Below are 18,395 nucleotides of genomic sequence, written 5' to 3' on the forward strand. Positions count from 1 at the left end.
GTCACCCTGATCCCAAGAGATGTCCTAACCAGATGGGGCCAGAAAGAGGGACCCAAATGGCATCACCATCTCTGCTGGCTCCATCTAAATCCCAAACACCAGCTGGGATGAAATGAGATTGGACTCTAACAACAGCAGCAAAAGTGACAGCTCCAGCCCATTTCAACCAACTTTTTTCTTTTCCCCCCAAAGAACAGTTTTTACCATTTTTGATACCGTCTAAAAGACTGTCAAACAAAGGGTGCTCCTTCTCAAAGTCTCTCCCTCCCCAGGAAAGGGAACACGAAATGTTGTTAAAATTATAGCCTTACTTTAGTACTTTACATTTCAAAAGCTTTGACAGCTTTTCCTTCTGTTCTGTATCTTTAATAAAAGATTTAAAGGATTTTTAATGGTGTGTTCGCCATGGTACTAGGGAGGCTGGGGTCTCCATATACCAAACCCTGGACTTCGTTTAACACTGTTTAATATTGGACAGTGACTAGGTTATGTTAACAAATTTGGCCCATATTCCATGTAAATTAATACGACAGCCCCCTCCTATGATGCATTGGTTCCATTTTCTTATGCCCCATCTATTACTGAAGCACGAAGTCTGTTACCTTTCTGTTGTCAGCTTCATAAATGACGTATTCCAGAGAAGCACCTTTTTCTTCATCACTGTCAACTTCTGTCCATTCATGTCTCGACGACCGAGTTTCATAATTCTTAACTCCTTTCTCTCATGCCTAGAGTGCTTTCCCTCAAACTTATCTTACGCATTTTGCTGCAGTGTTTTGATTTATTAACATTTCGTGCTTCTAGTGTTTTACCAATTAAAAGCATTTTACAGACACGAGCTAACTGATCCTCACACCACAGTTGTGACTGGCATGACCATCCCCATCTTACAAAGAAGGGGAATGAGGCTAAAATTTGCAGTAGTAGGCTGTAATTTTGGGTGTTTCAATTTCTGGGTTTATAACTTGGAACACCTACAGTCTGATTTTTCAGAGGTGCTAAGTACAGACAACTCTATTCAGATCTAGGGGTATTTTGTACCTTCTGGAAAAAAGAGATTTCAAGTTGGGCACCCAGAACTGAGGCACCCAAAATTAATGTATTCTTAGGATTTGACCAAGGCCATAGTTTGTGCCAGAGCCAGAATTTGAACTCAGGTACTCCTGGTTATCAAGCCAAAACACTACCCTCTTTTAATATAACAGTTATTTTGCCATTATAGAATAACTTTATGCAAAAATCTCATTAATTATTACACTTTACTATCTGACTTTCATTTATATTTTCTTCTTACTGTCACGAGTTCTCCATAGAAACTCACTAACACTTCAGCTGGGGTATGCTCATGTGCCCTGAAAAGTTAGATTTTGTTTCTTGGTATTGTCTGTATTGGATTATGGGATCCGGTAGTTCAATTTATAACATCTCATATTTTCCTTCACTACTTTTTCCCAAAAACTCTAAGATAAATTCTACTTCTGATTCATTTTATTAGTAGGTTTATTTCAGTGCAAAATAAGGCTCAGTGTCCCCAGTGAAAAAAAATCCTTTGCTTGTAGAGGAACAAGATAGTCCAGATACCTATTAGCCAGGAGACATTAGAAAGGTTGTAAAAGTTTCTTTTTCAGGAGGAAAAATCCTCAAACTTGTTTGTAAAAAAACCCCAACAAAATCTCAGCCATTGTACAGCTCACAATGACACTAGTATTTTGGGCTATTATCGTAGAATGTTATTTTAATGAGGGAATAGTTGCGAGGAGAATCAGGGAGTTCTGGGTGAAGGGGTAGTGAGCAGTAGTGGCTTGAGAATTTGAGGAAAAGGGAAATATTAGTGAAAGCAGAGAAGCAATGGTAATATTGTGGCATTATCTTGTCAGAAAGGAATTCTGTACCAAATGGAGCCTTGCCCTTCACAATGCCCTCTGCCTTAACTTGGGGCTGCTTTCCCTATTGATTTCTTCCACTTGCCTTACAAGTGTCTGGTGTGACTGACCATCTTAGATACAACCTCTGCAGCTGTCTGTATTTTTCCTGAGACAGCAGAGCTCTTTTGCACAACTGCAGAGCACGCTCTTCATGTAGCACATTCTCATTCTTACTTCCTGTTCTCACCATTGAGCCCTGCTAGCTCCTCTTCTGAGTCCTGTGTGTTGTCTCTCCACATCAGCTGTGGTTTGACAACTATATTTTGCTTAAATTCAATGCAGTTCTTTACAAGCCCACATCTTTGTAAAGCATTCATTGAGCAAACCATGGAAGTTCGAAAGCAACGTGCCCAATCGCTCTCTTCATTTGAGTTAAAGTTGTGATGTTATAGAGTAGATCTCCTTTACAGAGAACTGAATGTAACTTTTGTCTCTGCCTTGGCTCCCAAGAGCTCTTAATACAGTGCAATTTCCTTTCATTCAAAAGCTTTCTCCGAGATGGTGCATGCTTTACCCAGAGTGAGCTTCTGTGCATTCTTCTTCCTCAATACCTCATTAATCACATGGGGGTGGTCTGTTGTGGAGAATCCTGATTGAAAGACTCTGCCTGTTTCTATTCTCGTGTTTGATTCAAAATGGGAGTTAATGGCTTAGTACCTTTTTTTGGGGGGGGGGGGGGATCTACTAAATGTAGTAGAGTTTCAGCTCAGATTGCAATTGTTGACTCTGCAGATTCAGTAGACTAAGAGCTTTAGCTTCTATTTTTCAACTGTTTTATTAATAGTTTTTCATTATCTGCTTCTGGCATCCTTTGCTCTAACTTAAAGAAGTGGCTTAGAGATTTTAAACTCTTGACACTTGAACAGTCACTTATTTTATAAACTTCAGGCCCGGATTTTCAAGGTTACAGGTGAGCAATTGCGCATACACAGGCCCTGATCCTGCTGACAGCTACATATGCTTAACTTTATTCTTGTGAGTAGTTCCACATGAGCAAAATTAAGCATATGCATAACTGTTTGAAGGATTAGGGCCATACTTATAATTAAATGCACAACTGCTGTGATGAGGAAATGGCTAAATAGCTACTTGGAACATCTAATTATCCATATTTTTTAATTGCAGGTACAAATGGTGTACACACAATTGTGTGCATGAGGTTATGTACTTCTGAGGGTTTTTTTTTTTTTTGTATTTTTCTGCACTGACAATGATTGACACACAAATATTAGAAAGCCAACCAAGGGCTCAAATTCAAACCAGATTTGCTGTGTGTGAAACGTAGAGACCATATATAAAGATTTACATCTTTCATTTCCAAGTATCCAAAAGCAAATTACAAGCCAAATACATCACCTATGAGATGTTTACATTTTCATCCTTGCTTTGGTAGTTTCCTTTTCATGCCACTGAAGATGTTACATCCCAAAGTCGGTTGCACTTTACCACATGTAAGATTTGAATGGAGTAGCACTGTAGCATTTAGTTGTCAGAGATATGGGCCTTCTCCCATTGATGGAAGTGTCATATGTCAGGGCAGCGAGAAAGAGAGAATCTGAAGACTCAGGCTGAGGGGAGTTGCATTAAACAGAATAGGGAACAATGTGGAGAGGCAGCCATAGATTAAGAAAGGAATGGGGGCATCAGCTGGAAGAAGGGGACTGGGAGTAAGCCTGAGTGTAGGCCTTGACCCCAAAGCAAGAGATTGTGAACATGCCTACTAGTTAGTCCTGTGCCTACTAGTTATCCCTGTGCCTTCGCCTAATTGATGAGGTAGAGAAATATTAATGCCAACCCCAAGTGTTCAAAAAATCTTGAGTAAGGCCTCAAAAAATAATGAGCTTGATTTAGTCAGGAGACATTTAAAAATACATTTTGTTTTCTTTTTGGTTTTTGAGTTCATAGAGTTCATGTTTTCAAGTTTTTCTCCACAACCTGAAGGCTACAAATTTTACATGAAACCTGAGATTCTCATGTAATCGCATGATTCCAAGAGCGTGGCAATAAAAACCAAACAACCCCTTTCCACCTCCCCCCAACCAAATATTATGACATGGGATCAGATAATAAAAATTACCAATTCCAGAAAGGTGGCCATGGGGTGGGTGTATCACCAATTCTAACGGGGATAACCTACTAGGATTACCATGTTAGTTGGGTACGTTTCCTCCGTTGATCTGTTTTTATAGTGTGTCCATAATATCTGCAGCAGAAGAAGGGCCCTCCCTCCTGAAATCTTATTCACAGATCTGACACCTTTACTTCCAGTGGAGTTGAGTGTTTTTCACATTCTCAGAAGAAGATAAGTTTTGGATACACAGATAGAAGATCTCACACTGGGACCTGGCAGAAAGTCTTAAATACTGCAATAGAACATATGTACACTTTCATTCCTGCTGAGAGAGAAAAACTGGTTTCTGAACCCAGTTCTCAGAACAACTTAATTTTCTAGCAGCATCCAGTGGTCATAAGCAAAACTGGGGCCACACTGCACTAGGTCCTGTGCAAATGCCTAATAAAAAAAGTCCCTGTTCTGAACAGGTTACAGTCTAATTTCTTGCAAACAAACAAAAAAGCGCACAACCTACCAAGCAAGAAAGAGCTGTGCACTGGTTGGGGATGCTAACAGAAAGATTGGTTAGTTCTGTACAGATCTTGTACAACATGGAGCAAATCATAATCTGTGTACCAAAGCTCCCCATCTATGACATGGGGATAATATTTTCCCTGCCACACAGGGCTGTTGGTTAGGGCTGGGTGGGAAACGCTGTTCTCACCCTGCAAATGTTTTCAGGAGTTTGGACAGTTTTCCTGTTCTGTAGCTAGAGGAATTCAGACTGGAAATGAGGTGTACATTTTGAACAGTAAGGGCAATTAACCATTGAAACAATTTACCAAGGGCCATGGTGGATTCTCCATCACTTGAAATTTTTAAATCAAGTTTGAGTGTTTTTCTAAAAGATCTTCTCTAAGAATTGTTTTGGTGAAGTTCTCTGGTCTGTGTTGTACAGGAAGTCAGACTAGATGGTCAGAATGGTCCCCTTCTGGCTTTGGAATCTATGAGGAACTGTGGAGACCTTTTGAAGTAAATTCAGAGCCCGCACTGTAAAAATAGCCAACTAACTGGTGGTTAGGGCTCTCCTGTAGGATATAACTGGCTTGGGTTCAAGTCCCTCCTCTGTCTGATTCAATGCCTATAACCTTGACCTATAGAATCAGTCTCTCTAGCTCAATGACCATTTAATTATTTATACAAAGTGGAACCCCTCCAACAGGAGCTCTTTCTTCCCCAATCCTGGACCTAAGAAGTCTTGACAAAACTTGGGGTGAACAAGGAACGTTCCCACACAATTTCAGGTTTGATGCATCAGCATTTTCTGCCAAAAAGTTCATTGAAAAAATTCCCTACCAGCTCTAGTGTTGGGGAGAATTAGTATTTGAGTATTTGCTCATATTAAGGAGATAAGGGTCACAGAGGCATATATAATGACCAGTCTCATGTCAATTATAGAATGCTCCCATCCAGTGCTTGCTATTTTATCTTGCCACCTTATAACCACAAGTGACTAAAGCAGTCTCATTTGGAAATTATCTACTCATTTTATAAGGCACTGGCAGCAAGAATAAGGTGGAGAACACTGCACCATAAAGGCTTTCCCTCAAATTATAGAGACAAACTATGCAAAGCCACTTAGTATCTGCATCTGTGAAGCAATTGCCAGTGAGCACCCTTCGACTTTGATACATATGGTCACTGTGGTGCCATTGATCCTGATGTAGGGTGGCCAGGTGCCCACTTTTTGACTGGAAAGTCCGGTCAAAAACGGGACCTGACAGTGTCTGGTCAGATCTACTGACCGGACACCTAAAGTCTGGTTACTGTGGGCAGGGAAGGCGAGGGGGTTCTGTGTCATCACCTGTGCCTACTCAGCCAGGGCCGCCTCCAATTGGGCAGCTGCAGCTCCTCATGCTGGCAAGGCAGCTGAGTCCCTTCTAACTTGGGGAGAGTGGCGTGGGGGAGAGGGGAAGAGCAGTGAGTGATGGGGAGATGGAAGGAAGAGAAGTGAACAGTGGATGGAGCCTTGGGGGGAAGAGAGAGGGTGTGGGAGATAATGGCATTCCTGCTGGAGTGTCCAGTTTTAAAAATATTACAAAGTGGTCAACCCTAGCCTGAAGTCTGATTCAACACAACTTACTTGACCTTGGCTGGTGCATAGTTACCTCACTCTTTGAAATGCTCATTGTCAGACCAAAATTTCCAAAACAAAAGTATCTTTGTCTGAAACCCTGTGCTGAGTGGTTTATAAGTGCAACAGTACTCAGCTCGCACCTGCTATTACCAGGGCTGTGCACACACGCCAGTCAAGGATAAAGATGCACAAACAAAGGCGTTTTGGAATGATAGGGCATTTGTACACATTGTGACTTGTTTAAGCAAAAAGAACCTTGTCCATTTTGTCTTTGTTCAAAAGGGCAGGGAGAGAACAACTGTTTGCCAAGAGGCAAAAGACAGAATTAGCATAGTGGGAGAAAATATTCTTGCGTCTGAGCGTTAAACACAATAGCAATTTCATCCTTGCTTTCATCAGTGGATACAGAGAGAACAATGAAGTGCCACTGAAACGATTAAAGGGCTGAGAAATTTATGAGGAAAGATTGAAAGAGTCAAATATGTACAGTATAGCTGGCTGAAGTGATAACTAAGGGCCTGATCCAATGCCCTTTCAAGACAATGGAAATCTTCTCTTTGACTGAGGCACAGGGTCAAACCTTAAGGGGGGGAAAATGTGATAGCACTGTCCAAGCTTTTCAAGGGAGTAAATGCCATGGAGAGGAGTTGTTTAGCATAGTACAAGGGGATATATCTAGGAATAGTAATATTACATTAAAATAGGATTTTTCCCTTACATAAGCCATAAGAGGATATCAGACAGATAAGAGGCTGTAGCAGACACAGTATAAGTATACATGCTACAAATAAAAGAATTGTATTTTGTTAAATAATTTGTAAATGTTGTCAGTGTATTAGCAACAATTCTGTTTACATATATGCTGTTTTTTTTTTAAACTAAAGCAGCACAAATTATCTCTGAACTAGAAGAGAAGGGGTTGAAGTATGTAGGGAATTTAAAAAGTGCTGAAGTCAATCGTGTCTGGAAGTTTTCAGCTGCATATCAAATTTCAACACCAGCATGTTTTTCCTATTGGGCTGCAGATTAGCCTCCAGGGAAGCCTCGTCACTTGGAATATTTAAGATTGGACAGGTCAAAGAATTAGATGGTAGTGTGGAGAATAACTGTATACAAGGGTATGGATTATTAGATGACCTAATAGAGTTTTCATTGAGGTTGGGGGATTAACTCAGGGCCTGTGACAACTTCTGGCAAAGGGTTCCTTGCAGCAGAAAGCCAGAGATACAGAGACGTTAAGTGATTTGTCCAGTGTCACAGGCCCTCAGCACTAGGGTGAATTTAACCCTCTGCAACAAGGCATATACGCCACATAAACCCAGTGAAGAAGTGGCAGAACTGGAAAATAACCCCTCTCTTCTTACCACAGTCCAGTGCTCTAGCTACGAAAGATCTCTGGGTGGCAGGGTCTGTCTAAATATTTAATATCCTTTTAACTGTTAGCAACATGTAAGTTGAATAGCCTGACAATCAGTTTTGGAAGCAGTTATTTGCAAGATCGGAGATAAACTAGTGCCGCTCCTGTCTACTCAGCAGGAAGTGTTTACGATGTTCCATCCCAGGTCATCAATTTAGTATCCTGCACTTAGCTACCCTGCAGATAAAGAGACATGCAAATTTGATTTAGCTTCTGGGTGTGGGATACATGTAAGTGTCAAGCCTTCTAATAAAATTCAAAGGTGGTTTGTTTATTTTTGGTAAATGCATTCAACCTCCAGCCTTTGAGATCATGGAATAAGGAAGACGAAGTGGTAAAGCCAGTGAGATGCATATTGGCAAATGCACGAGAAATTTGAAAACTCCATCAATATAGGTTACTAGTGTTAAATCAGGTTTGATACATCAAAAGAGATATTAGCAAAACAGAACTGCAGAGCTTACTGATTTTAAACTCTGCACAGAACTATTTACCCCAAACATCTATCTCAACATGCAAGATAGAGACTGAAGCACTGTCACTCTTTCAGCTTTCATTTCTCAATGACACATGTCACTAAATTAGTTAATAAACATAAGCCAAATTCACCCCTGACTCCAATGGCATTATGCTAGAGATTAATTTAACCCATGGCTCATACTAAAGAAATTCTGCTGTGGAGGTAGAATACCCCTCTCGCTAGCCTCATCCAAGCAAATTGTATTACAGGTACAGTTAAAAACACGAGGGATGCAAAAGCACCATTATTATGACTCTCTGTTTTTAGCCTCCTGCACAGCTCTCTGTATCCCCACTTTAAGATTATTTTGGCTGAAGGAGGAAGTGTGACTTAGTGCCTGGTTGTGATGTATAATATATTAACTGGCAAGAACTTTCAGACAGTCATACAGATGACAACAAAGGGGGACCCACAAGCCCAGTCCTTCATCTCCAGGAACATAGGCCTCTACCACAGAGGGTTAAAGGGAAATTCTTGTGGCTCCTAGTAGATTGTATTTTGTCCGTGCACTCACCATTAGAGGGCAACATCTTAGCCATTCATGCACAAGTCAGTAACACCCTTACCAACCTTCCTCCCCCTGCTCCAGTTCTGTCCTGCAATGATCCCCTTACAGAACAGCTTCTTCCATGCATTTGGAGCAGTCAGAATCAAGGATGAACACTTATTTCCTGTGTTCTCTTTTTTTGGCTACAGCTGCTGGAGTGCACACTTGAGCTCTGAATTTACTCTGAGCTTTATTAGTATTTGTGTAGGGATTGCGGTGTTAATTTAGATGGAATAAATGGCCCAAAGGTATGAGCATAAACCAGTCGCTGTCCAACATTGAACAGTGTTATACATGGTTTGAGGTTTGATATACAGGGACCTCCACCTGCTTGGTACACTATGGCAAACACACCTTTAAAAATCCTTTTTATTAAAGATACAGAAAAGAAGGAAAACCAGTTGAAGTATTTGCAGTGTAACATACTTAATAGGGCATTTATTTTAACTTTCCTTGTTCGCTTTCTTTTTAGCTAGGGAATGTTTTAGAAGGAAAAACCCCTTGTGTGACAGGGTCTTAGATGGTATCAAAGACAGTAATAACTGTCCTGTTGTGAGGGTGGAGGGGAAGGAGAAGAAGTGAGTTGAGATGGATAGGAGCTGTTGTTGTTGCTGATGTTGTTAAAGTCTGATCCTGTTTCATGTCAGGTGGTAGTAGGGATTTAGCTGGAGCTGGTACGGTGGTGATGTCATCTGGATCCTCTCTGGTCTGGTCTGATCATCTCTCAGGATTAGGATGATGAAGGCCCAGGGACCAGGAGGCTAGGAGTAGTAGCCGTAATGGTGAAGCTTGCTCCAGTACTTTCCATCTGTTCTTTGTTCTGTTTTTCTGTCTGTCCTTTAAGAACCCACAAAGGGAATGTGTGTGGAATAGCCCATTCCCTCATTATTTTATCTACCAGTTAAGCCTAATACCTGACACACCAATTTTATTTAATTAATTTCCAGTTTCACATCTTCTGTTTTTACCAAGCATGATTTCAATATAGGCCTTGAATCATATCAACGTGGCCTTTTCTGTTTGCACTAATTTAGTCTCTCTGCCTGGCTCTTTTGCACCTGATTATAACATTCATTCTTGAAAACAACTTGACCTACTTTCCATTAGCAGTTGTTATTCTAGGTTATTGTAGTGTCTTATGAACTTTCATACACTTTGCACAACTGATCTTAAAATTAGGGTAAATTTGTAGGCCCCGTTATCACAACAGTGTACAGACAGTGTGCTCTCACTACAGAAATATCAATGTATGTCCAACACAATATATCACAAAAGGACTTTGCCACAGGGAACTTAGCCAGCATGCTAAGAAACTTGTTCAGCACACGCATTGTTTACTGTATATAAGACATTACATAGATACACACGTGTTTATTCTACTTTGCAGGGAAGGAGAGCTAATAACTGATGACATCATGAAAGCTGAGATATTTAATGCCTATTTTGCTTCAGTCTTCATTAAAGAGGTTAAGGGTGGCCAGAAGACTTGACCTATGAGGAAAAGTTAAAAAAATAGGCATATTTAGTCTTGAGAAAAGGAGACTGAGGGGGCATCTGATAACTGTCTTCAAATATGTTAAAGGCAATTACAAAGAGGATGGGGTCCACAGGGATTAATTGTTCTCCATGTCCACTGAAGGTATGACCAGAAGTAATGGGCTTCATCTGCAGCAAGGGAGAGTTAGGTCAGATATTAGGAAAAACTTTCTAACTATAAGAGTAGTTAAGCTCTGGAACAGGCTTCCAATGGAGGTTATGGAATCCCAATCATTGGAGGTTTTTAAGAACAGGTTGGAGGGACATCTCTCAGGGATGGTCTAGGAGTAACTGGTCCCGTTTGAGTGCTGGGAGCTGGACTAGATGACCTCTTGAGTTCCCTTGCAGCCCTATATTTCTATGACTCTATATAGAGCCTCGAGGTTTCCCTTGTGTTTGGCATGCTGTGGTCAGACCTCAGAGCAGTGGGGAATGGATCTTTGTCTCTGTCTTTTGTAAGAGTTCATTAAAATGAGATGCTTTCCATAAATCAGTCTTTACTTTCTGTAAGCCCAGCACCTTTACCACTGTGTAGGGAGAAAGCAGGCATTTTAGAATTTAGAGCCTGGCTCAGGAAACAGTAAAATCCATTTTCTGGGGTGTCATTCTACTAATTCCTACCTTTTTAATTCCTCGTGAACTAGGGTAATACCTAAAGGTGTCCTTCAGCAATTCATCTGCCTAGGAATAACTAAAATGGGATTGTGGAGTGCAATAGATCACAGTACCCAACCACAAATATTAATCAGGCTGCAGCACTGGGGAGCAGTAGCGCCCTGCAGTACTGAGCTCTATTCGGGACATGTTTGACAGGCCACCAGCCGAAATCATGCCATGGAACACTCTAGACACTTTTTTGAGTTGGTTGGATATCACTATGACAATGGAAGTGAGGGTCTCCAGAGATGTTAAGTTATTTTCTTCCTTGGGTAGTGATTCCACCATAGAGAGGATATTCCTCTTGTCAACAGTAAGGACCATGTTTATTCCAAGAAACAAAACAAGAATTCTCACCTGCAGAATTTCTGATGACATACAAGAGTTGTTTGTTAAGTCCGGCTATGATCCACGCCTTGACACTTGCAAACAGTCATTTTTGCAGACTATTGAGATAGTTTTCACACTAATCAGAAGCCCACAGCTTCTGTTAGCTTTAGCTCAGTTCCCTTGCATATATATTAATAATATTACTATGTAACAAGATGCACTATCTGGTGCCTGAAGAAGAAAAGGATCATTTCAGATCCACTTCCTCTTCCTCATATATCAGAGAAGGGCTGTTAAAGCATCTGCTGGAGAAAGAGGAGTGGAGAATGACTTTGGGAAGGACAGCCTTCACTGAGGGTCATCGGCCTGGGTAGAATGCCAAGCTGGAAAAATGTGTCTGCTCCTCATGATCATTTTTCATTTTTGTTATGAACACGATTTCTTTAGGAAGGGGCTTTCCTGATGGCAGCTCTTCTCTGCTGACACTTCATCACCTTAGTCCCATATGATACCGCAGGTGCCTAATTTTTGCGTGCAAATATTATGATTACTGACAGCAGTTGTATGCAAATGAGGTTTGTGCACTTGTAAAGACACTAATTATGCAGGTTTCAGAGTAACAGCCGTGTTAGTCTGTATTCGCAAAAAGAAAAGGAGTACTTGTGGCACCTTAGAGACTAACCAATTTATTAGAGCATAAGCTTTCGTGAGCTACAGCTCACTTCATCAGATGCATATCGTGGAAACTGCAGCAGACTTTATATATACACAGAGAATATGAACCAATACCTCCTCCCACCCCACTGTCCTGCTGGTAATAGCTTATCTAAAGTGATCATCAGGTGGGCCATTTCCAGCACAAATCCAGGTTTTCACACCCAATTGTGTAAAGAGTTGTCACTTTGGATGGGCTATCACCAGCAGGAGAGTGAATTTGTGTGGGGGGGTGGAGGGTGAGAAAACCTGGATTTGTGCTGGAAATGGCCCACCTGATGATCACTTTAGATAAGCTATTACCAGCAGGACAGTGGGGTGGGAGGAGGTATTGGTTCATATTCTCTGTGTATATATAAAGTCTGCTGCAGTTTCCACGATATGCATCTGATGAAGTGAGCTGTAGCTCACGAAAGCTTATGCTCTAATAAATTGGTTAGTCTCTAAGGTGCCACAAGTACTCCTTTTCTTTTTACTAATTATGCAGTTTTGAAAGTTAGCACATGAACAGAAAAAGGTTTGTATTATCATAGACCGATATACTTGTCTATAATTGGGCAGTAGGGCTGAAAGGGCATGCCAAAGGATTCTAAATAGAACTTGGGAAAGGAAAAAGGGAACTTTTGTGTGATTGGAAATGCATCCATGGTTTTGAAAACTAGGACCTAGGCATGTAGCAATATGTAACTGTGATGAGCCCATTTAAATGAAAACTAATCATAAATATCACCAATCCACCTTTTTGCAAATGAAATTATTGCACTCCCTGATCCATAGATCTGACATTTATACATATTTATACTATTGCTTAATGAATACCTGATTAAGGAATACAGCTGCCAAGTGAATGCATTTGTTGCTAATCAAATGGTACTATTAAGAGAGATAATCAGACCTATTAGAATTTATTCATTCAGCAGATAAACTTTATACCACAGTCTGTTAATACAATGTATAGTACAAATAAAATTAATCTGAAAAAGCCAAGTCCTGAGTTTGTCAGAGCTTTGCCAGGGTAAATACTTTGCCCAGGGGTAGATTTCACCTCTGGGCAAAATCCTACAGTTCTTACTGAAGATCAGTAAACACTGTCCACTACTTAAGCCCTAGCTTAAAGGTGAATTTCACTCTAAAAGAATGCTCAAGACAAGAATGTATAAGGCTTTGCAGTGGAGATTTCACTGGGGTATATAATAATTGCCTATATCATTTGCTAGTGTACTTAATTCAGCTTTATATATTACAATGTTAAGTAGGTTGTGGGGGGGGGGGGAAGGGGTTGTACATTTTATGATGTATTAATTCTAGAATTTCTATTTGGAAGAATTAACAACAGGAATTTACTGTTTATAGGTCACTTTGCCAAAAGAAAATCTAACAGCAAAATTGGTATAATTGCTTTATTAAAGGATTACAGCAGGCTGGAAATGAAAAAGTAGCCTTCTGAGTAACTGCAAAATTGTGGCAGGGTTTTCGAGAGACTGACAAAATATTCACAATAACATTGAAGAGCCTTGAAATGTTATGAGGCTCACTTTGATTTTAATGTTGCAAAAATTTACTTTTTTTCTCTCAAGAACAGGACCATTTGCATGCAAGCCTTAACGTGTAGCATTTTGAAATTCACAGTTGAAATATTGTTCTGATGAAGATTTATTTTCACATCAAGACATGAAGCATTTATGACTTTTGCGTGTCTCAGGCTGCAAACCGTCTTTTATGAAAGTTTTACACAGAGCAAATATGGGGGCCGTTAAATGGTCTATAATGAAATGGGAAGAATTTTTCTCCAAAAGGCCCTGATTCAGTTAAGTCCATAAGCATGTGCATAACTAATTGCTTCAGTTGGATTATTCCCATGCTTAAATACCTTGCTGAATCAGGGTAATTTGGTGAAAAATTCAGCATTTGCACACAGCCAAGTGTTAAGAGTTTAAAACTCAACATGCATCTCTTTATGCAACAATTCCTGTTCTCTTGCATAAACTATTGAGTAAGGCAGAGGGGCCACTTTGCCTCCTACTCATCTGTACTCTCTTTCACCTGATATGTATTTGCTGATGGGAATAAAGGGAAATATTTTTGCTTCAGAGTGTATTCACTGAACATGTCAGAGTAAAGCAGCCCCCTGCTGGGTTTATTTGCATCTGTCAAGCAGGACGAAAAACAGAAGGAGAGCAAAAAAGAAAAAAAAGGGGGGGGGAGATATCTGCTTTTGAGAGTTTCAAGTTTGTGACTGATCAGTACAAGATCTCAGTTGACAGCGGGGTTTGAGTGGCTCTGCTCTTTGCTTTGCATCCACTTGGCCAGTACTCATTCCACCAACCGAGTGGGTGACTAGGGGGTGGAGAAGGGCTAGAGTGGATGGAGCCTTGACTTCTCTGCCCTCCACCCGGGAGCCTGTGGAGCTCAGCTGGTGAAAGGGAGGGCAGGAAAATTAAGATGCATCCAGTGAATGCTGCAGTGAATTACTTACCCCCGGTGTAAATAAGGGAAGGAACCATGACTATCAGTTCTTTCCCATGGCTGCTCCAGGCACTCAACAGCAGGGCCCCAGCTGTTCCACACAACAGAATATGAAGGCTTACTCAAGCCCAATATGAACTGCATTTTATCATGCAGTTTGACCCCCTCACCTGCAGTCTGCCCATTAATCCATCTCTGCTGGATTACTTCTAAGAAACCTCGGAGCAGCTTCACAGACCATTTTTTTTAAACAAACCAACCTGCAAGGGAAATTTCTTCTCCCTGTGCCCTCCCCAGGTCGGAATATTTCCCTGAAATTATACTGAGTCTGAAGCGCAGGATGAACGGGTTTTAGACCTAGAACAATGATAGGTTTAATGTCCAACACCACACATCCCAGAAGGGGTGGAAGTGGGAGCTTTATCCCACTAGCAAGTTGAGATTCCAAGGTTCCCAATGGGCCACATTAGTAATTGCCCTGGTATGTCATGATGTATCAGACCTTAAAAATCACAACATGATTCTGTGATGAAAAACTATTTGGGAGGGTTTTTAAAGTGGGATCAAGTTATTTTCCCTCCCCCCAACTGATCTGTACTATTGGACTCTCAGTAACTAAAGGAATCTGGCTTTTCAGGTAGAGGGATAGGAAATATACTATAACCCCCAGATGAATACCCAGCCAGCAGAAGGCTCCATAATGCTGAGAGAACAGGAAAAAGGAAGTAATGTCCTGCAGTCATACAGGACCATGCTCAGGAGAGAGCCAGAGGCTGTCTGAGCAACAGGCCAGAAACAGCCACCTGGAAGCTGGTTGCAGAGGGAGGGCTGGAGAGCAGGCAACCGGGACTGAAAGCCAAGTGGGGAAGCAGCCTTTTTCTGGCAGAAAACAAAGCAGTAGGACACAGAGTAGCAGACCAAGGAGGCCCCGCAGGATGCTCTTACCCTTATACTTTGTACTGGGCTGTCTTTAGGGCTGGATTGGTTATAAATCCTTGGCTTGCTCTTATCTGTAATTATTGAAGCAACTGTGCCTAGGGCATTTGCACCTTTTATCTCCTGGCCACCCTACTACAGCAATCATGTGTTACTGTAATGTAATGGAATTGTTATCATGAGATTGCCCATCCTGGCCTTCTGTGGGATTGAATCAGAACTGCTCACTTGTGTGTCATAAGTGCTACCGGGGCAAGCTAATATGTGGCTTGGTCCTCTTGCCTCACTTAGCTGACAGCCTTGAAAGGAAGAAAATGCAAGTTGTTGCCTGGAGAATGTTCAGATTACGCTGTGTTGGCTCCAGCTCCAAGTACAGATGCTCATGTGCTCAGCAGGGGGCTGTGCAGACGGTATGCAGTATTGGTGCCTTGCACACACCAGGAGCACTATGGCAGCAACACTGAGGGCAGGTCAGCCGTCTCTCCTGCACTCTGGATCTACTCCGTCCTAGCACCCACCAATGTGAAGCTGCCAAGGAGAGGAGGAGGTGATTGCAGCCAGTGACTTCAGGGCCTTGCCAACTGAGAGGAGAAACAGAATGGGACTCAATGAGGCAGGAGTACAGGCCGGGGGTAGGCTGGCTGGCTAGCCTTGATCTTTTACCCCTCAGCCTTCTCACTCTTGAGTGCACATGTGCTCCATACATACACATATTCACTCTCTGATCCCCCTTGAACTGCTGGGGATATTCAGTGATCACTCCCCTGTTGCAGTTTAGCTCATTCTATTCCTGGGTAAGCTCTGTGCACAAAAACAAGACACTTTGCAATAAGACAAATGGACAAGATAAGCCTTTAACATTCTAGCTGTTCGTTAATCCCTGTGCCTGTTTCCTGTAGCACACATGAAGGAGGTGCCTACAGCAGGTCAGGACACTCTTCCCCATTAGCAGTAGAAGGCTTATGACATACAAGTGAGCAGTTTGGATTCAATCCTGTAGAAGGCAGGGGTGGGCACTATCATGAGAACAATTCCATTACATAACGGTAACACATTATTGCTTCCCCCCGGTGAAATATTTCATTTTTCAGGTTTCCACTGAAAACCAAAATGTTGTATCCAGTTGCTGAAAACCAGAGTGTCTGTCCTGACAAACTCCCAGAAGTTTAACAAATATGGATTCCTCTGCCCCTACCCCCACATTTCATTTTTTTTGTCAAAAAGCCATTTTTCATTTTAAAAAAAATGGACCAGCTCTGTTTGGTTTGAGCACAGTGTGGCCTAGTGGGAAGAAGTTTGGGAACCAATGCTTTAGCTCAAGTGTCAGTTGTGAAGCAGGAGGACCTGCCTTCTGAAGGTGTAGGAGTAGGGAGAGGGGCAGAGGTTTTGTTGTTGTTTTTTTAAGAGAAGCTGGCAGAGGTTGAAAGAGAAAACACAAAGGAACCAGGAGTGAAAAACAGCACTAAAGAGGTTACAAACAGTTTTTAAATGTCTGAGCAAGCAAGCTGTACTTATACTGTTAGGTTATGTAACACCAAGATATCATTACCCTCAGCCTCTCTCCTTCCCTTTGGTTATGTCCAGGTGTGCTGTCTTAAACTAAATGCAAGGTCTTTGGGTCAGAGACTGCCTCTTGCCCTAGCTTTGTACAATATGTACTATGATGAGGTTCGGATCCCAAATAGAGTCTCTGGCTGCTACTGTAATACAATTTCAGGCTCCACGTTCCAGTATGCTAGAGTCAATTTTCATATAGATTAGTGTTCTAGTTTTTCACAAGAGTATATGCAATTAGAGAAGGTTAATAGTTTCAGTTCAATTTTCAGTTTCATTTTAGCTCAATCATTTGTTATCAGCAGGTCCCATTGTGCAGGATCATTACAACTGTCAGGTTACTAGATGAGCACAGATTTGTAATAACTCTCACAGGGCTGGTCTGAGCAAATAGGTGCAGTTTTGCCTCCCTGGAGGCTACAGAGTGTATTTCGATTGGCTGTCTCCCATGGAGGAGAAACATGCAAGACAGGACCTACAACACTGCATCAGTGGCAACTTTGTGGAAGTTATGATGATCAGCACAGCTTTAGCAAAGTGACTGAAATGAATGCACCGTCTAAACAGTCCTCTCTGCTCTGCATTGATGCCCCTAATTTGAAACGAATCTCTCTAGACCTGAAGACTATTTAGAAACAGCTGATGGTGCCTGTAATGAGGCTTCCAATCTTAAAAGTCTCCAAACTGAAATTAGAGATATGTTTTGACATGTTGGCATTAATTTGAACTGTTGTAGCTGCTAAAAGGGTTTATTTTTCAAGCATTTTGAATAGACTTTCATGGGAGATGGTTGAGGAGAGCTAAAGAGGGGCTGCTGAGCAGCCATAATTGCAAAGGTTAATTTGAAATTGCTTGTCTTGTCAGAACTTTTCCTGCATTGCATTGCTACTTGCAGACCAGATACTGCAATAGCTGATAGCACACTTAGAGGTCAGGCGCTGGCTAATGCACTAGCTTTTCATTTCTGTTCAGCTCAAAAGCAAAGGAATGTAATGCTTTCATCCTAGTCCCCACATTACACATTTAGGTTTGTTACAAAAGCCATTGCATAAAGTGCAGTTTCTGCTACAGACATCTTTAAACTCAAGCTAGAATAAAAGTGTTTGGAGTATTAATACAACTGCCCACATTTGTAGTGATTTGTTCTAGCCAGTCCCTGACATAAATGATTGCAAAATTCATCAGTATAAAGTAACTAGAACACAGTGCTGGATGCAGCCGCAAGCTCAATACAGTAGCTGCAAACTAAGTCTCTAGCTTGCTAACAGCACTACGTACTTGGTTCTACAGTGTATGCCAGTGGGGAAGATCCTGGATCCAGGGGAACTGAGTAGTAGTAAATCCTCCCGTGTTATCTGAAATTCCACTTTGTGGAATATTTTCCAACCCAATCTCTGCCAGAGTGATATGACCAGGGGATGGGCACCCCTTTACAGAGTGGACGCCAGCCTCACAGAGGATCCCTGTTTGGCAGCATGAAGAGGGTGGGTGCAGCTAGGTCACGAGACGGGTCAGCAGATGCTCTGCTGCATAGGTCCTCTGGATCCTCCTCCTGCAGCAGGGCTGCCAAGGGTTACTTCAATCAGGGGGCTAGAGAAACCTC

Source organism: Lepidochelys kempii, chromosome 13 (assembly GCF_965140265.1).
Source record: "Lepidochelys kempii isolate rLepKem1 chromosome 13, rLepKem1.hap2, whole genome shotgun sequence".
NCBI classification, from domain to species: Eukaryota; Metazoa; Chordata; order Testudines; family Cheloniidae; genus Lepidochelys; species Lepidochelys kempii.